The sequence below is a fragment of the Rhincodon typus genome, chromosome 44 (genome assembly GCF_021869965.1).
Source record: "Rhincodon typus isolate 14 chromosome 44, sRhiTyp1.1, whole genome shotgun sequence".
In the NCBI taxonomy this organism is placed as follows: domain Eukaryota; kingdom Metazoa; phylum Chordata; class Chondrichthyes; order Orectolobiformes; family Rhincodontidae; genus Rhincodon; species Rhincodon typus.
Window position 1 is genome coordinate 6459456 of NC_063375.1, and position 18209 is coordinate 6477664.

Consider the following 18209-nt stretch of genomic DNA (forward strand, 5'->3'; position numbering starts at 1 on the left):
GAAGTTGAGACTTTTGCCTTCTGAAGTGCTTAATACACTCAAATAAGCATGTTAGTCAAAACAACATTAAAAATTGAGTCATTTGGTGAAGATCACATTTTAGTCTTCTCAAGTGCTTACCTCACTGAAGTAAGCATTTTAGTCTAACCAGCATCAAAAATCAAGTCATTTGATGAAGTTGAGATTTTTGACCTCTGCAGTGCTCATCTCACTGAAATAAGCATTTTCGTCAAACCAGCATCAAAAGTTATGCCCTTTGATGAAGTTGAGATTTCAGTCTTCTGGTGTGCTTATCTCGCTGAAATAAGCACGTTATTCAAAACATCATCAAAAAATGAGTCATTTGGTGAAGTTGAGATTATTGACTTCTGAAATGCTTCAATCAAACAAACAAGCATGTTAGTCAAGCAAACATATAAACTTGAGTCATTTTTGAAGTTCAGAGTTTGGACTTCTCAAGTGCTTAACTCGCTGAAAGAAGCATTTTAATCCAACCAGCATCAAAAGTTCAGTCATTTGGTGAAGTCGAGATTTTAGCCTTCTGTCGTGCTTAACTCGCTGAAATAAGCATGTTAGTCAGAAAAACATCAAAAGTTGATTCATTTGGACATAAGCATTTTACTCCAACCAGCGTCCAAAGTTCGGTCCTTTGGTGAAGATGGGATTTTTGACTTCTGAAGTGCTTATCTCCCTCAAATAATCTTATTAGTCAAAAAAACATCAAAACTTGAGTCATTTGGTGAAGTTCAGATTTTGGTCTTCTGAAGTGCTTATCTGAGTGAAATAAGCATGTTAGTCAAAACAGCATCAACATTGCAGTCATTTAGTGAAGTTGAGATTTTTGACTTCTGAAGGCTTATCTCATTGAAATAAGCATTTGAGTCAAATCAGCATCGAAAGTTAGGTCCTTTGGTGAAGTTGAGATTTTCGTCTTCTGATATGCTTATGTCGCTGAAATAAGCATTTAAGTCAAACCAGCATCAAAAGTTGATTGTCTTGGTGAAATTGCGATTTTGGTCGTCTGATATGCTTATCTCGCTGAAATAAGCACGTTAGTCAAAACAACATCAAAAGTTGACTAATTTGGTGAAGTTGAGATTTTGATCTTCTGAAGTGCTTAACTCGCTGAAATAAACATGTTAGTCCAACGAACATAAAAAATTGTGTCATTGAATGAAGTTCAGATTTTAACCTTATGAAGTGCTTACCCAGCAGAAATAAGCATGTCAGTCTCACCAGAATCAAAAATCAAGTCATTTGGTGAAGTTCAGATTTTTGTCCTCTGAAGTGCTTAAATCGCTGAAATAAGCATTTTGATTTTAACAGCATCAAAAGTTAGATCATCTGGTGAAGTTGAGATTTTATTCTTCTGATATGCTTATCTCGCTGAAATAAGCACGTTCGTCAAAACAACATGAAAAGTTGAATATTTTGGTGAAGTTGAGATTTTCGATTTCTGAAGTGCTTATCTCACTGAAATAAGTATGTTAGTCAAACCAACATCAACGCTTGAGTCATTTAGTGAAGTTCAGATTTTGATCTTCTGAAGTGCTTTTCCCACCGAAATAAACATGTCAGACAAAACAGCATAAAAAATGTTGATTGTCTTGTTGAAATTGAGATTTTGATCTTCTGCTATGTCTATCTCCCTGAAATAAGCTCGTTAGTCAAAACAATATCAAAAGTTTTGGCATTTGGTGAAGGTGAGATATTGATCTTCTGAAGTGCTTAACTCGCTGAAATGAGCATGTTAGTCAAACTAGCATCAAAAATTGACTCATTTGCTACAGTTCAGATTTTTGGCTTCTGAGGTGCTTGACTCGCTGAAATATGCATTTTAATTCAACCAGCATGAAAAGTTAGGTCATCTGGTGAAAGTTAAATATTAGTCTTCTGATATGCTTATCTCGCTGAAATAAGCACGTTAGTCAAAACAACATCAAAAGTTGAGTCATTTTGTGAAGTTGAGATTTTGATCTTCTGAAATGCTTATCTCACTCAAATAAGCATGTTAGTCAAACAAACATCAAAAACTAACATTTTTGGTGAAGTGAGATATTGGTCTTCTGAAATGTTTATCTGAGTTAAATAAGCATGTCAGTCAAAACTGCATTAAAAATTAAGTCATTTGGTGAAGTTGAGATTTTTGACTTCTCAAGTGTTTATCTCACTCAAATAAACATGTTAGTCTCAACAACATCAAAACTTGAGTCATTTGTTGAAGTTCAGATTTTGGTTTTCTAAAGTGCTTATCTGAGTGTAACAAGCATGTTAGTCAAAACAGCATAAAAAAAACTCATTTGGTGAAGTTGAGATTTTTGATTTCTGAAGGGCTTATCTCACTGAAATAAGCATTTTAGTCATACAAATATCAAAAGTTGAATGTTTTGGTGAAGTTGCGATTTTGGTTTCTGATATGCTTATCTAACTGAAATAAGCACTTTAGTCAAAACAACATCAAAATTTGAGTCATTTGGTGAAGCTGAGATTTGGATCTTCTGACGAGCTTATCTCAAAGAAATCAACATGTCATTCAAACCAACATCAAAAATTAACTCATTGGTGAAGTTGAGACTTAAGTCTTCCGATGTAATTACCTGAGTGAAATAAGCGTGTTAGTCAAAGCAGCATCAATAATTAAGTCATTTGATGAAGTTGAGATTTATGAATTCTGAAGTGCTTATCGCACTCAAATAAGAATGTTCGTCAAACAAACATCGAAACATGAGTCATTTTGTGAAGTTCAGATTTTGGACTTCTGAAGTGCTGAACTCGCTGAAAGAAACATTTTAATCCAACCCGCATCGAAAGTTGAGTCATTTGGTGAAGTTGAGATTTTTGACTCCTGAAGTGTTTATCTCACTCAGGTAAGTATGTTAGTCTCACCAACATAAAAACTTCAGTCATTTTTTGAAGTTCTTATTTTGGCCTTCTGAATTGCTTATCTCACTCAAATATGCATGTTACTCAAAATAACATCATAAGTTGTGAAATTTGGTGAAGTCGAGATTCTTCACTTCTGAAGTGCTTATTTCACTTTAGGAACCGGTTCGTCAATCCAACATCAAAATTTGAGTCATTTAGTGAAGTTCAGATTTAAGCATGTTGTCAAAACAGCATAAAATGTTGAATGTCTTCTTGAAGTTGAGATTTTGGTCTTCTTATATGCTTAATGATCGCTGAAATAAGCACGTTCGTCAAACGAATATAAAAAAAATTGTGTCATTTGGTGAAGTTCAGATTTTTGGCTTCTGAGGTGCTTAACTCGCTGAAATAAGCATGTTAGTCAAACGAATATAAAAAAATTGTGTCATTTGGTGAAATTCAGATTTTTGGCTTCTGAGGTGCTCAACTCGCTGAAAGAAGCATTTTAATTTAACGAGCATCAAAAGTTAGGTCATCTGGTAAAGGTGAGATTTTAGTCTTCTGATATGCTTATCTCGCTAATAATAAGCACGTTAGTCAAAACAACTTCATCAGCCACTCGTTGATAAACCCTAAAACACAGGAGCCCCAGTGTAAAACCCTGAAATACAGAGCCCCCGGTATATATACACTAAAACACAGTTAAAACTAAAGGAACTGCGGATGCAGGAAAATCAGGGACAAAAACATAGTTGCTGGAAAAGCTCAGCAGGTCTGGCAGATTCTCCGACACTTTCGCCATCTGCAATCAGGCCCCACCACCAAAGGCATCTTTCCCTCCCCACCCTTATCTGTTTTCTGGAGGGACCACTCTCTCCGTGACTCCCTTGTCCGCTCCACACTCCCCTCCAGCCCCACTTCACCCGGCACTTTTCCTGCAACCACAGGAAGTGCTACACCTGCCCCCATACCTCCTCCCTCATCCTTATCCCAGGTCCCTTAAAGACTTTCCACATCAAGCAGATGTTCACCTGCACATCTGCCAACGTGGAATACTGCATCCGCTGTACCCGTTGTGGCCTCCTCTCCATTGGGGAAACCAAGCGGAGGCTTGGGGACAGCTTTGTAGAACACCTCCGCTCGGGTCGCACTAAACAACTGCGCCTCCCAAACGCGAACCATTTGAACTCCCCCTCCCATTCCTCAGACGACATGTCCATCCTGGGCCTCCTACAGTGCCACAACGATGCCACCCGAAGGTTGCACGAACAGCAACTCATATACCGCTTGGGAACCCTGCAGCCCAATGGTATCAATGTGGATTTCACAAGTCGCAAAATCTCCCCTACGCCCACCGCATCCCAAAACCAGGCCAGCTCGTCCCCGCCTCCCTAACCTGTTCTTCCTCCCACCTATCCCCTCCTCCCACCTCAAGCCGCACCCCCATCTCTTCCCGACTAACCTCATCCCGACCCCTTTACCTGTCCATCCCCTCTGGACTGACATATTCCCTCCGTAACTCCCCACCGACACTCACCTTTACTGGCTCCATCCCCGCCTCTTCGACCTGCCTGTTTCCTCTCCACCTATCTTCTCCTCTATCCATCTTCTATCCCACTCCCGTCTCTCCCTATTTATTTCAGAACCCCCTGACCCTCCCCGATTTGTAATGAAGGGTCTGGGCCCGAAACGTCAGCCTTTTTGCTCCTATGATGCTGCTTGGCCTTCTGTGTTCATCCAGCTCTGTACCTTGTTGTCTCGGATTCTCCGGCATCTGCAGTTCCTACTATCTCTGATTCAATAAAACACAGAGACCTGTGCAAAGAAACCCTAAAACAGAGGCCCCTGTAAATAATCCAAAACACAGAACACAAACCCGAAACGTTAACTGTTTTTGCCTTCACAAATGCTGCCAGACTTGCTGAGCTTTTCCAGCAACTTTGTTTTTGTTCCTGATTTGCAGCATCTGCAGTTCCTTCGGTTTTCAATTAACTGGGCAGTCAGTTAGATCAAATGGTTGTGTATCACATATTTACCAGTCGGATTCAAACTTGCGGTAGCCGTTCGCTCATGTGGTCACTTGCTTATCTTATAACCTTTGCCCCTGAATATCCTGTGGTCTGCCCTGTTTACTCATAGCGGTTAGCACTTAACAAGGCTTCCGGAGTCTGGCTGGCGTGTCTTTAGTAAAATATCTTTTTCTGTGGTTTTTGTGTGACCCTATATCATAAGCCTCTTTACTGTTGTAATCAAGATTCTCTTTACCACTGCACCCACAGGCGCTCCATATGACCATTCTCACGCTCTCATTCATTCACAACTTTACTGACCAGTCATTAGCGGACTTTGTTTACTATTACCGCATTTCATTCATTCATTCATAAAACTGCCATCTTACCGTACTTTTCACTAATACAGGGAGACGAAATTAAAATGTTCCTTCGACCCCATTACTGCCCTTTCACAGTTTGGACCCTTGTTGCTAACAGTGTCCAAACTTTAGTCTACATCAGTGTCAATTCCTGAGTATGGGTTAATTTCCAAATCTATTCAGAACAATACGATCCCATCCATCGTCATCCGAAACTATGAAAAATAATAATGTTAATCAGCCCTCAACAAAAGTCTCCCAGGACTTGAATATCTTGCGGGACATCAAACAAGTTTTCTGTATTACCACGTCTCTGTTAGATGCATATTGAATAGGGTCCGCGTTCCCTTTAAGAAAGCTACTCTCAAAATAGCGCTTCCGTGAAATTGAATGAAAGAATGAGTAAACCGGCATTAGTGAAATCTCAAGAGCCAGCCGCGGTAATCAGGCTACTAAACTTTCTGCTATCATTAAGTAATTCCCATCCCAGTCAAATCATATAGCGTTGATAAGCTTTCTGGCATTCTCTAACTTTAAATGAATAAAAGGACCCACACCCTTCATTGCACTGCTTCAAATACCTCAGTCCTGACCCGCTGACAATGAGGCGCTCTCCCAGTCCGGACCCGCTGACAATGAGGCGCTCCCCCAGTCCTGACCCGCTGACAATGAGGCGCTCCCCCAGTCCTGACCCGCTGACAATGAGGCGCTCCCTCAGTCCTGACCCTAGTACAATGAGGTGCTCCCTCAGTCCCGAAACAGTGACAATGAGGCGCTCCCTCAGTCCTGACCCACTGACAATGAGGCGCTCCCTCAGTCCTGACCCTAGTACAATGAGGCGCTCCCTCAGTCCTGACCCACTGACAATGAGGCGCCCCCCAAGTTCGGACCCGCTGACAATGAGGCGCTCCCTCAGTCCTCACCCTAGTAAAATGAGGCGTTCCCTCAGTCCCGAAACAGTGACAATGAGGCGCTCCCTCAGTTCTGACCCGCTGACAATTAAGCGCTCCCTCAGTCCTGACCCGCTGACAATGAGGCGCTCCCTCAGTCCTGACCTGCTGACAATGAGGCGCTCACTCAGCCCTGACCCGCTGACAATGAGGTGCCACCTCACTCCTGACCCCAGACCAATGAGGCACTCCCTCAGTCCTGACCTGCTGACAATAAGGCGCTCCCTCAGTCCTGACCCGCTGACAATGAGGCTCTCCCTCAGTCCTGACCCGCTGACAATATGGCGCTCCCTCATTCCTTAGCCGAGTACAATGAGGCGCTCCCTCAGTCCTGAAACACTGACAATGAGGCGCTCCCTCACTCCTGACCCGCTAACAATGAATCCCTCCCTCAATCCTGACCCTCGTACAATGAGGCGCTCCCTCAGTCCTGACCCGAGTACAATGAGGCGCGACCTCAACAATGACCATCTTCCGACACTACACCTCCCCATTATTGACTCTTTTTCAAAGAAGCATTGCCTCAGACTATGCTGTACTATCTCCATCCGAGCAATTAGCCGTGCTGCAGTGGGGGCTGCCTTATTTCGTGTTGATTTACAGTGGGCTTCTGTTTTAGGCTTTATTAATTGGAGGCTCTGTGTTTTAGGGTCGCCTCTGAGAGTTTAATTGCAGGAGGCTTAGTTTTAGGGAGGATTTGCAGGGGGCACTGTTTCAGGGTTTATGTACTGGGAGCTCTATATTTTACGTTTTACTGAGAGGGGTCTCGTTCTTTTATGTTTTCTCACTGAGGGCTCTGTCTTTCACATTTTATTTCCTGAGGGACCTTTCTTCGATTTTCTATAAAGGTGTCTCTGTTTTTAAGGGTGCATTTACAGGGGGCTCTGTTTTCAGTATATTTTCAAATGAGACTCTGCCATGGAGAATATACACAGGAGGCTGTGTGTTTCAGAGTTCATTTACAGGGATGTCTGTGTTTTAGGGTATCTGTACACGATGCTCTGTGTTTTAGGGATTATTTACGGTGATCCATATTTTACAGGTTACTGAAAGGCGTCTCTGTCTTCGGGTTTATTTATCGGGGACTGTTATTTATTGGTACGTCTATCTTTTCAAAGTTAATTTGGAAGGGGCCCTGTCTTAGGGATAATTTCCAGGTGGGCTGAGTCATTACAGGTGCTCAGTGTTTTCGGATTTATTTAGACGGAGCCCTTTGTTTTACCTTCTACTTCCTGGGTGATGTGTGTTTAAAGGGGTCCGTGTATCTCAGGGTATAATTACAGGGGGCTTTGTTTTTAATATTAGTTTAAATGGGGCTCTGTGTTTTACGGGTTATTTACTGTGAGCTCCGCGTTTTACGGGTTATTGAAATGGGTTTCGGAGGGTATATTTACAGAGGGCTCGGTTTTTGAGGGCTTTTGTGAAGGCCTGAGGCTAGCGTTGGAGGTGAGGTTCGGGTCAGCACTGGAGCTGAGGGTTATGGCTTCTGTTAGGCCTGAGGCGAAGGTTAGGATTCGGGTTTGGCCTGAGGTTAGGCTCAGAGCTTACGCAAAGGTTAGCGTTAGGGCTGAATCTCAGGTTAAGGTTTGGGGTAGGGTTTTTTTGGGGCAGCTTCGGATACCCAGAGACAGAACCAGAGGGAGAGCAACTGCGTATTCTACAGAAGACTCAGGATGTATTGTAAATTAACAGGTCAAATAGTATTACAGATAAGTTTACAATTAAAGATTGTTGGCCGGAGAGAATGCCTCATTGTCAGAGGGTCCGTTTAGGGCTGTCCCTCGATGTTGTAGTGTCAGTACTGAAGGAGTGCTCAATTGTCAGAGGATCATATTCAGCCGACGCCTCATTTTTTAAAATTATGTAATTTAGTTCTGTATCACTCCCCCAATAAGAATTTAGAATAAGGCTCAGCCTCAGTCTTGACCCTATGACTGACACACTCCCACAGTTCTGACCCACTGACACTGCTGCAATACCTCAGTGCGGACCATTTGACAATGAGGCACTGCTTCAGTACTGAAGCTCTGACAGTACTGACTATCTGACAGTGAGGGTGTGCCTCAGTCTGACATTGTCACAGCGCTGCAGTCTTTTGGCACTCCCACAAGTCTAACCCCTTGAGAATAAGACACTATCTCAGGATTGAGCGTCTCACAATAATGCACCCCAACAGTTCTGACCCTCTGGTACTGCTGCATTACCTCATTAGAGACCCTATAAATGTGAGGCACTTCCTTAGTTCTGACCCTCTTACAATGAGGCGCGACCTCAGTACTGACTCTCTGGTTATAATGCTCTCCAGCAGTTCTGTCCCTCTGACAGTGCTTCAAAACTTCCCTGGACCAGGCAAATTCCTCATTGTTAGCGGGTCAGTTCTGTGGCAGTGCATCCTGGTAATGGGATCATATGAATCTGTACTACTATTTGAGCTGTTAAGTTTACAATACATCCCGAGTCTCCTGTAGAATACGCATTTGCTCTCCCTCCGGCTCTGGGTTTGTGAAGCTGCTTTCATTCTCCCTACTCTCAGAAGTATCCCTAACCTTAACCCTCGATTCAGCCCTAACGCTAAACCTTGCGTAAGCCCGAAGCCTAACTTCAGCCCAAAGCCTAATCCAAACCATAACCATCAGCCCTAACGCTAGATTCATCCTACGCTAACCAGAGCCTCAGGCCCAAACCGAACCCAGCTTCAGCCGTACTCCTGGCCCTCAAACACGGAGCCGACTGCACAGAAGCCCTCAAACACAGAGACCCCTTTCAGCAACCGGAAAATGCGGACCTCACTGCAAATAACCCATAAACACACAGTCCTATATAAACAAACTTCAACAACAGAGCCCCCTGTAATTATACGCTCAAATACACAGACCCCTTTAAATGAACTCCAACGCACATTGCCCAGGAAGTATAAGGTGAAACACAGGGCGACGTCTAAATAAATCCGAAAACACTGAGCACCTTTAATTACACCCCAACACTTAGCCCACCTGTAAATTATCCGTAAGACAGGACCCCTTACAAATAACCCTAAAAAGACAAAGCTACCTATAAAGAAACAGCCTCCTGCAAACAAACCCGAAAACAGAGACCCCTTTCAATAACCTTTAAAACACGGAGCTCACTATAAACAATCCCAAAAACACACAGCATCGTGTGTGCACACCCAAAAACACACACATCCCTGTAAATTAACCCTGAAACACAATGCTTCCTGGAAATAATCTCCGACGCAGAGCCTCATTTAAACAAACGGTAAAAAAGGCCCCTGTAAATACACTGTCAAGCATAGAGACCCTTTAAATAAACCCGAAGAAAGTTCCCTCACGAAGTAAAATGTAAACCAAAGAGCACCGCGGCACATAACTCCCGATCAATAAACCCTAAAACACAAATCTTCATTTACAGGGATGTCTGTGTTTCAGGGTTTATATACAATGAAGCCTGAAACACAAAGCTTTCTGTAAATAATCTCCGACGCAGAGCCTCATTTAAACAAATGATGAAAACAGAGCTACCTGTAACTACACTCTCAAGCGCAGAGACCCCTTTACATATGACCGAAGAAAGGTTCCTCAGGAATTAAAATGTAAAACATAGCCCCCAGTAAGAAACAACAAAAGACAAAGCCCCATGTAAATTACATGTCAAATATAGAGCTCCTTGTAACTAAACCCTGAAACACAGTACACACTGCAAATCCTCCCTAAAACTGTGTTTCCAGTAAATAAACCCTCAGAGACGCCAGTAAACAAGCCCTCTGACAGAGAACCCTTTCAATAACCAGTAAAACAAGGAGCTTAATTCAAATAATCCGTAAAACAGGACCCCCTGTAATTATACCCTCAAATACACAGACCCTTTTAAATGACCTCTAAAACAGATGCCCGAGGAAATAGAATGCAAAACACAGGGCTCCCTCTAAATAAACGCGAAAACACAGAGCACCTGTCAATACACCCCAGCACAAAGCCGACCTGTAAATTATCCATAATACAGGGCCCCTTACAAATGAACTCTCAAAGACACAGCGAGCTATAAATAAAGAGCCCCCTGTAAATAAATACCAAAACACATCGTAAAAACCGGAAGAACTGCGGATGCTGCAAATCAGGAAAAAGTGCAAAGTTGCAGGAAAATCTCAATAAGTCTGGCAGCATCTGTGAGGGAAAAAACAGAGTTAACATTTCGGGTCAGGTGATCCTTCCTCAGAACCTCTGGCTGGCGCGTCTTTCGTCATGCAGCGTCAATCGCCTTAAAATATCCTTTTCTCTGGTTTTTGTGAGGCACAATAACATTATAACATAAGAACATCAGAACTAAGAGCAAGAGTAGACCCTCTGGCCCCTCGAGCCTGCCCCGCTATTCAATAAGATCATGGCTGATCTTTTAGAGACTCAGTTCCACTTACCCGCCCGCTCACCATAAACCTTAATTCCTTTACTGTTCATAAATTTATCTAGCCTTGCCTTAAAAACATTCAGCGAGGTAGCTTCAACCGCTTCACTGGGCAGGGAATTCCACAGGTTCACAACCCTTTGGGTGAAGAAGTTCCTCCTGTCCTCAGTCCTACATCTGATTCCTTTATTTTGAGGCTATGCCCGCCAGTCCTAGTTTCACCTGCTAGTGGAAACAACCTCCCTGCCTCCACCTTACCTATTCCCTTCATAATCTTGTATGTTTCCATAAGATCTCCCCTCATTCTTGTGAATTCCAATGAGTTTAATCCCAGCCGACTCAGTCTCACCTCATATTCCAAACCTCTCAACTCTAGAATCAACCGAGTGAATCTCATCTGCACCCCGTCCAGTGCTAGTATATCCCTTCTTAAGTAAGGAGACCAAAATTGCACACAGTACTCCAGGTGCGACTTCACCAGGACCCTATACAGGTGCAGCATTACCCCGCTGTTTTTAAACTCTATCCCTCTGGCAATGACAGACAAAATTCTATTTGCCTTTTTAATTACCTGCTGCACCTGCAATAGTACTTTTAGCGATTCATGAACAAGGACACACAAGTCCCTCTGCACAGCAGCATGCAGCAATTTTTTACCATATAAACCACAGTCCTTTTTTTTGTTATTCCTGCCAAAATGGATGACCTCACATTTATCGACATTGTACTCCATCTGCCAGACCATTGCCAACTCACTTAGACGATATATCCCTCTGCAGACTTTCAGTGTCTTCTGCACACTTTGCTCTACCGCTCATCTCAGTGTCATCTGCAAATTTTGACACACCACACTTAGTCCTCAAATCCAAATCATCTATGTAAATTGTAAACAATTGCAGTCCCAACACTGATCCCTGAGGCACATCACTCGCCACTGACCGCCAACCAGAAAAACACCCATTTACCCCTACTCTTTATTTTCTACTCGTCAATCATCTTCTATCCATGCCAATACATTACCTGTAATATCGTGCAATTTTATCTGATGTCGCAGCCGTTGGTGTGGCACCTTGTCAAATGCCATCTGGAAATCCAGATGCACGAAATCCACATGTTCCCCATTGTCCACCATGCAAGTAATGTCCTCAAAGAATTCCACCAAGTTCGGTAAACATGACGTACCCTTCATGAACCCATGCTGGGTGTTCCCAATGGGACAATTTATATCCAGTTGTCTTGCTTTTATCTTCCTTAATGATGGATTCAGACATTATCCCCGCAACTGAAGTTAAGCTAACTGCCTATAGTTACCTGTTTTTTGTCGACTTCCTTTTTAAAACCGTGGCTTCACATTGGCTCTTTTCCAATCTGCGGGAACCACCCCACAGTCCAGTGAATTTTGGTAAATAATTACGAGTGCAAGCCTCTTTACTGTTGTACTAAAGGTCCTCCAAAGCAATACACCCACAAGCGCTCCATGTTACAACTCTCGCGCTCTCATTCATTCATAACTTTATTGACCACTTACGAGCGTACTATGTTTACTATTATCGCATTTCATTCATTCATAAAACTGCGATCTTGTCATACTTTTCTCTATTAAAGGGAGACTAAATTAAAATGTTCCTTCCACCCCATTTACTGCCTTTTCACAGTTTTAATCCTCACGGCCTTATTTTGTGAGCAGTTGCCAAACCTGTGTCTACATCAGAGTCTATCCCTGAGTATGTGCTAATTTTCTAATCTATTCAGAACAACACCATCGTGTCAACCGATGCTGTGAAAAAGCATAATATTAATCAGCCCTCAGCAACCTTCTCCCATGACTTGAATAGCTTGCAGGACATCAAACAAATTTTCTGCGTTAGCAGAGATAGTAGGAAATGCAGATGCTGGAGAATCTGAGATAGCAAGGTGTAGAGCTGGATGAACACAGCAGGCCAAGCAGCAGTGGAGCAGGAAGGTTGACGTTTCGGGCCGAGATCCTTCTTCAGAAATGGGGGTGGGGAAGGAGGTTCTGAAATAAGTAGGGAGAGACGGGGAGGCGGATAGAAAATGGATAGAGGAGAAGATAGGTGGAGAGGAGACAGACAGGTCAAAGAGGCAGGGATGGAGACAGTAAAGGTGTGTGTAGGTGTGGAGTTAGGGAGGAGATAGGTCAGTCCAGGGAGGACGGACAGGTCAAGGGAGCGGGATGAGGTCAGTAGGTAGGAAATGGGAGTGGCGCTTGAGGTGGGAGGAGGGGATAGGTGGGAGGAAGGACAGGTTAGGGAAGCGGGGACGAGCTGGGTTGGTTTTTGGATGCGGTAGGGGGAGGGGAGATTTTGAAGCTTGTGAAATCCACATTGATACCATTGGGCTGCAGGGTTCCCAAGCGGAATATGAGTTGCTGTTCCAGCAAACTTCGGGTGGCATCGTTGTGGCACTGCAGGAGGCCCACGATGGACATTTTGTCTGAGGAATGGGAGGGGAAGTTGAAATGGTTCGCGACTGAGAGGTGCAGTTGTTTAGTGCAAACCGAGCGTAGCTGTTCTGCAAAGCGGTCCCCAAGCCTCCGCTTGGTTTCTCCGATTTAGAGGCGGACACAACGGGAACAGCGGATGCAGTATACCACATAAGCAGATGTGCAGGTGAACATCTGCTTGATGTAGAAAGTCTTCTTGGGGCCTGAGATGGGGGTCAGGGGCGAGGTGTAGGGGCAGGTGTAGCACTTCCTGCGGTTGCAGGGAAAAGTACCGGGTGTGGCGGGGCTGGAGGGGAATGTGGAGCGGACAAGGGAGTCACGGACAGAGTGGTCCCTCCGGAAAGCAGATAAGGGTGGGGAGGGAAAAATGTCTTCGTGGTGGGGTCGGATTGCAGATGGCGGAAGTGTCGGAGGATGATGCGTTGGATCAGGAGGTTGGTGGGCTGGTGCGTGAGGACGAGGGGGATTCTGATTTGGTTGTTATTGCGGGGAAGGGTTTTGAGGGATGAGTTGCGGGAAATGCGGGAGACACGGTCGAGGGCGTTCTCGACCACTGAGTGGGGGAAGTTGCAGTCCTTGAAAAACGAGGACATCTGAGATGTACGGGAGTGGAATGCCTCATCTTGGGAGCAGATGCGGTGGAGGTGAAGGAATTGGGAATAGGGGATGGCATTTTTGCAGGAGGATGGGTGGGAGGAGCTGCATTCTCGGTAGCTGTGGGAGTCCGTGGGCTTGAAATGGATATCAGTTTCGAGGTGGTTGCCAGAAATGGAAACAGCGAGGTCCTGGAAGGAGAGGTCTTAGAGATGATCCAGGTGAACTTAAGGTTGTTGTGGAAGGTGTTCGTGAAGTGGATGAACTGTTCGAGCTCCTCGTGGGAGCACGAGGCGGCTCCAATACCGTCATCAATACAATGGAGGAAGAGGTTGGGTGTAGCTCCGGAAGAGGAATTGTTCCATGTAACCTACAAAGAGGCAGGCATAGCTTGGGCCCATTCTGGTACCCATGGCCACCCCCTTTGTCTGTAGGAAGTGGGAGGAATTGAAAGAGAATTTATTGAGGGTGAGGACGAGTTCGGCGAAGCGGATGAGGGTGTCAGTGGAGGGGGACTGGTCGGGCCTGCGGGACAGGAAGAAGCGGAGGGTCTTTCGGCCATCTGTATGGGGACTGCAGGTGTATAGGGACTGGACATCTATGGTAAAGGTGAGGTGTTGGGAACCGGGGAATTGGAAGTTCTGGAGGAGGTTGAGGGCGTGGGTGGTGTCACGGACATAAGTGGGGAGTTCCTGGACCAAGGGGTAGAAAATGGAGTCGAGATAGGTGGAGATAAGTTCGGTGGGGCAGGAGCAGGCGTAGACAATTGGTCGACCAGGGCAGTCAGGTTTGCTGGAAAAGCTCAGCAGGTCTGGCAACATCTGTGAAGGAGAAAACAGAGTCAATGTTTTGGTTCCGGCGACCCTTCCTCAGAACTTCAGTACACTGCCGACACTGAGGTGCTATCTCACTCCAACCCTCTCAGTGCTGCAATAACCCAGATTTGATCCTCTATTCGCATGGCACTCCCTCAGGACTGATCCTGTAATCGTGTGGCGCTGCCTCAGTAATGACCGTGAGACAGCACTGCGCTTCCACGTTACTGACTGTCTGACAAACAGGCACTGCCTCAGATCTGACTTGCTGACTATGAGGTACTATCTGAATCTGACTATCTCGCAGTGCTTTACTGGGGGCTCTGTTATTTAGTGTTGATTTACAGTGGGCCGTGTGTTTTAGCTTTCATGAACTGGAGGCTATATGTTTTAGGGGTTTTTTTTGCAGTCGTCTGTTTGAGGGTTTCGGGGGATTTTAGGGAGGATTTACATGGTTTATTTACAGGGAGCTCTATAACTTACACTTTATTTACAGCGGGCTCTGACTTTTATGGTTTCTTTACTGGGGGCTGTCCCGGCCCCAGCCTCCATCCCCAGCCTATCCCAGCCCCGCCCCCAGCCTGCGGAACTGACCATAACCCCAGCCAGCATCCTGTCCCGGTGCCCGGCCCGAACCCCAGACTGTTCTGGACCCGGCCGCGGCCCCCAGCCCCCGACACGAATCCCATCCTGTCCTGGCCCGGAACACAAGCCCCCTAACCCCACCCCCACCCTAGCCTGACCTGGCTCCAAACCTAACCAAAAACTTAGCCCCAATCCTAACCCTCAACCTGGCGCCTGATCCCAGAACCGAGCCTTCAACCCCCAGCCAAATCCCGGCCGACAGCTTGTCGCAGACCCGGCCCGCCCCGGCTCGACCCAATCCGGAGCCCCAGCCCAAAACATCGCCGTAAACCTAGCCTCAGCCTCATGCCTCCGACCCCGGCCCCAAACCTAACCAAAACCTTTGCCCCAACCTGGACACTGACTCTAAACCCGGCCACAGACACCCAGCCTGATCCGGCCCGGCCCGACCCGACCCAATCCAGGGCCCCAGACCAGACCATCACCATAAACCTCGCCTTAGCCTCGGCCCTACGCAACGGCCCCAGAACCCAGCGTTCAGCCCCTCTCCCAGCTGTAACCCTAAACCCGGCCCCAGACCCCAGCCACCAGCCTGTCGCAGCCCCGATCCTGCCGCAGCTTGTCCCCGACCCTAACCCTAACTCCAGACTGTCCTGGCCGCGGCCACCGGACCCTGACCCTAACCCACAGCCCTCGGCCCGAAGCCTGTCGAGGCAAAGGCCCAAGCTCCCTGCCCCGCCCCTACCCCACCCTGCCCAGATGCCAGCGACCTAGACCCAGACCCAGCCATTAGCGCCCCCCAGCCCAACACTCCCCCGCAGCCTGTCGCAGCCGTGACCCTGAACCTAACTTCAGCCAAGGCCCTGAGCCTCACCACGAGCCAGACTCCGAACCCGAGCCGGACCCCGACCCCGACCCGCTTAAGGTCCCAGCCCCGACTCTAACCCCTGCCTGTCCCAGACCCGTTCCCCAACCTAACTCTAACCCAAGCCGCAGCCTGACCCGGCCCTCATCCTTCGCCCTAAACCCAGCCTGACCCTCTCCTGGCCCCGACTGTCCTGTGCCCTGGCCCTCGGCCATCCCACCACCCCTATCCCCCTCCCCCTCCCACCTCCCCCGACTGAGCTTGTCCCGGTCCTGGTCCCAGCCCCCAGCTGCAGCCTCAACCCTGACCTCAACTCTAACCCTAGCCTCAGCCTTAACCCAAACCCTAGCCCCACCCTGACCCTCATCTGGCCTTAACCCTAACCTGTCTGAAAGTAACTGCTGAGGAAGTGCCTCAATGGTCAATACTCATGCAGTGCCTCAATGTAAAGGGGTCAGAATTGACAGCCTCATTGTCAGAAGGTCAGTGAGAGTGCTTCACAGTTGTGTCACTGCTGAGGGACTGTCTGTATGTTAGAGGGTCCATTGGGGTGCACAGCCTCAATATAAGGGAGTGCAACACGTTTGCAGGACCATTACTGAGATAGTCTAGTACAGTGAGAGGGTCAGAATTGAGCAAGGGACTCCAGGTAACGGGGTCAGAACTGTGGGATGGATCCATGATCAGCAGGTCAGCACTGACTATTGAAGCACTGTAACAGCATCAATATGGAGGCAATGCTTCTTTCGAAAGGTGTCCGAATTGAAGGGACTCCACACAATCAGAGGGTCATGACTGTGATATTATGATCAGCCAGTCACTACTAAGGGACTGCCTTACTGTCAGTGTGTCAGTGCTGAGGCATTGTTCATTGTTCAGAGGGTTCGTCGCAGGGGAATGACTCATTGTCAGAGTTGGTGTTGTGAGGCAGTTCCTCAGTGTAACGGTGTGGGAATTGAAGGTTCGCTACACAGAGAGGGTCAGTGCTAAGGTATTGCAGCTGTATCAGAGGATCAGTGCTGAGGCATTGCCTCATGATAAAGGCATCAAAAGTGAGGTAGTGCGAAACGATTACAGGGTCACTAAGACATTGCAGCACTGTGACAGTGTCAGAATTGATGGACTGTTTCATTGTCAGAGGGGCATTACTGAGGGATTGAAGCACTATCAGAGCTTTAGTACAGAGGGAGTGCTTCATTGTCAGAGGGTCAGTACTGCAGAAGTGCATTACTGTCAGACAGAGCCAGTTCCTAATTACGGAGGGGTCAGAAGTGGGGAAGTGCATGATTGTAAGGGCATCAGAATTAAGGGCGACCTCACATTTAGAGGGTCAGTCTTGAGGGAGGGCTTCATTATCATTGTGTCAGTAACTAGGGCACTGGCATATTGTCAGCTGGTCAGTTCTGAGACAGAGTCTCTTTGTCAGTGGGTCAGCACTGAGGCTGAGCTTCAGTGTAATCGTGTCAGAATGGAGGGTTTGCCACAGACTGACAGTAAGTACTGAGGTATTTTATCTCTATCAGGGTCAGAACCCAGGCAGTACCTCATTAACAAAAGATCACTTCTGCAGCAGTAGGAGAGGGACAGACTGAAGGAGTGCCTCCTTGTCAGATGGTCAGTTCTGACACACTGCTCCTTTGTCAGAGTGTCATTGGTGAGGCAGTGCCACTTTGTAATGGGATCAGAATTGTCAGGGGGGCAGAAATGAGCGCGAGCCTCATGATCAGAGGTCAATACTGAGAGAGTGTCCTGTCAGAGATTCATTCCGAAGGGTGTGCTTCATTGTCAAAGAGTCCATTCTGAGGGAGGGCATCATGTGAGAATACTGAGGGAAGTGCAGTGTTACAGGGATAGGTTAAGGGGATGGGTCAGATGCGCTTGGGAGGGTCAGTGTGGACTTGGGCTTAATGGCCTGTTTTACACTGTGGGGATTCTATGATTCTGATGAGAGGATCAGTACTGTGGCATTTCAGCACTATTGGAGGGTAAGGTCAGTGGGAGTGCATAATTGTCAGAGGATCAATACTGAGGTTGAGGCAGAGCCAGGGAACTATAGACCAGTGAGCCTCTGGACTGACATTCCAGTCCTACCTCAGAACTGATCCTCTGACAGAGCTGCAGTTCCTCACGACTGACTCTGTAACCCTGAGGCACACCCGCAATCATGACCCCATTTCAATGAGGCACTGCCACAATATTGACCCTCTGACAATGAGGCACTCCCTCAGTACTGACCCAGTGACTATAATGCACTCCTACATTTCTGACGCTATGGCAACGAGGTCTGAAGTCATACGAC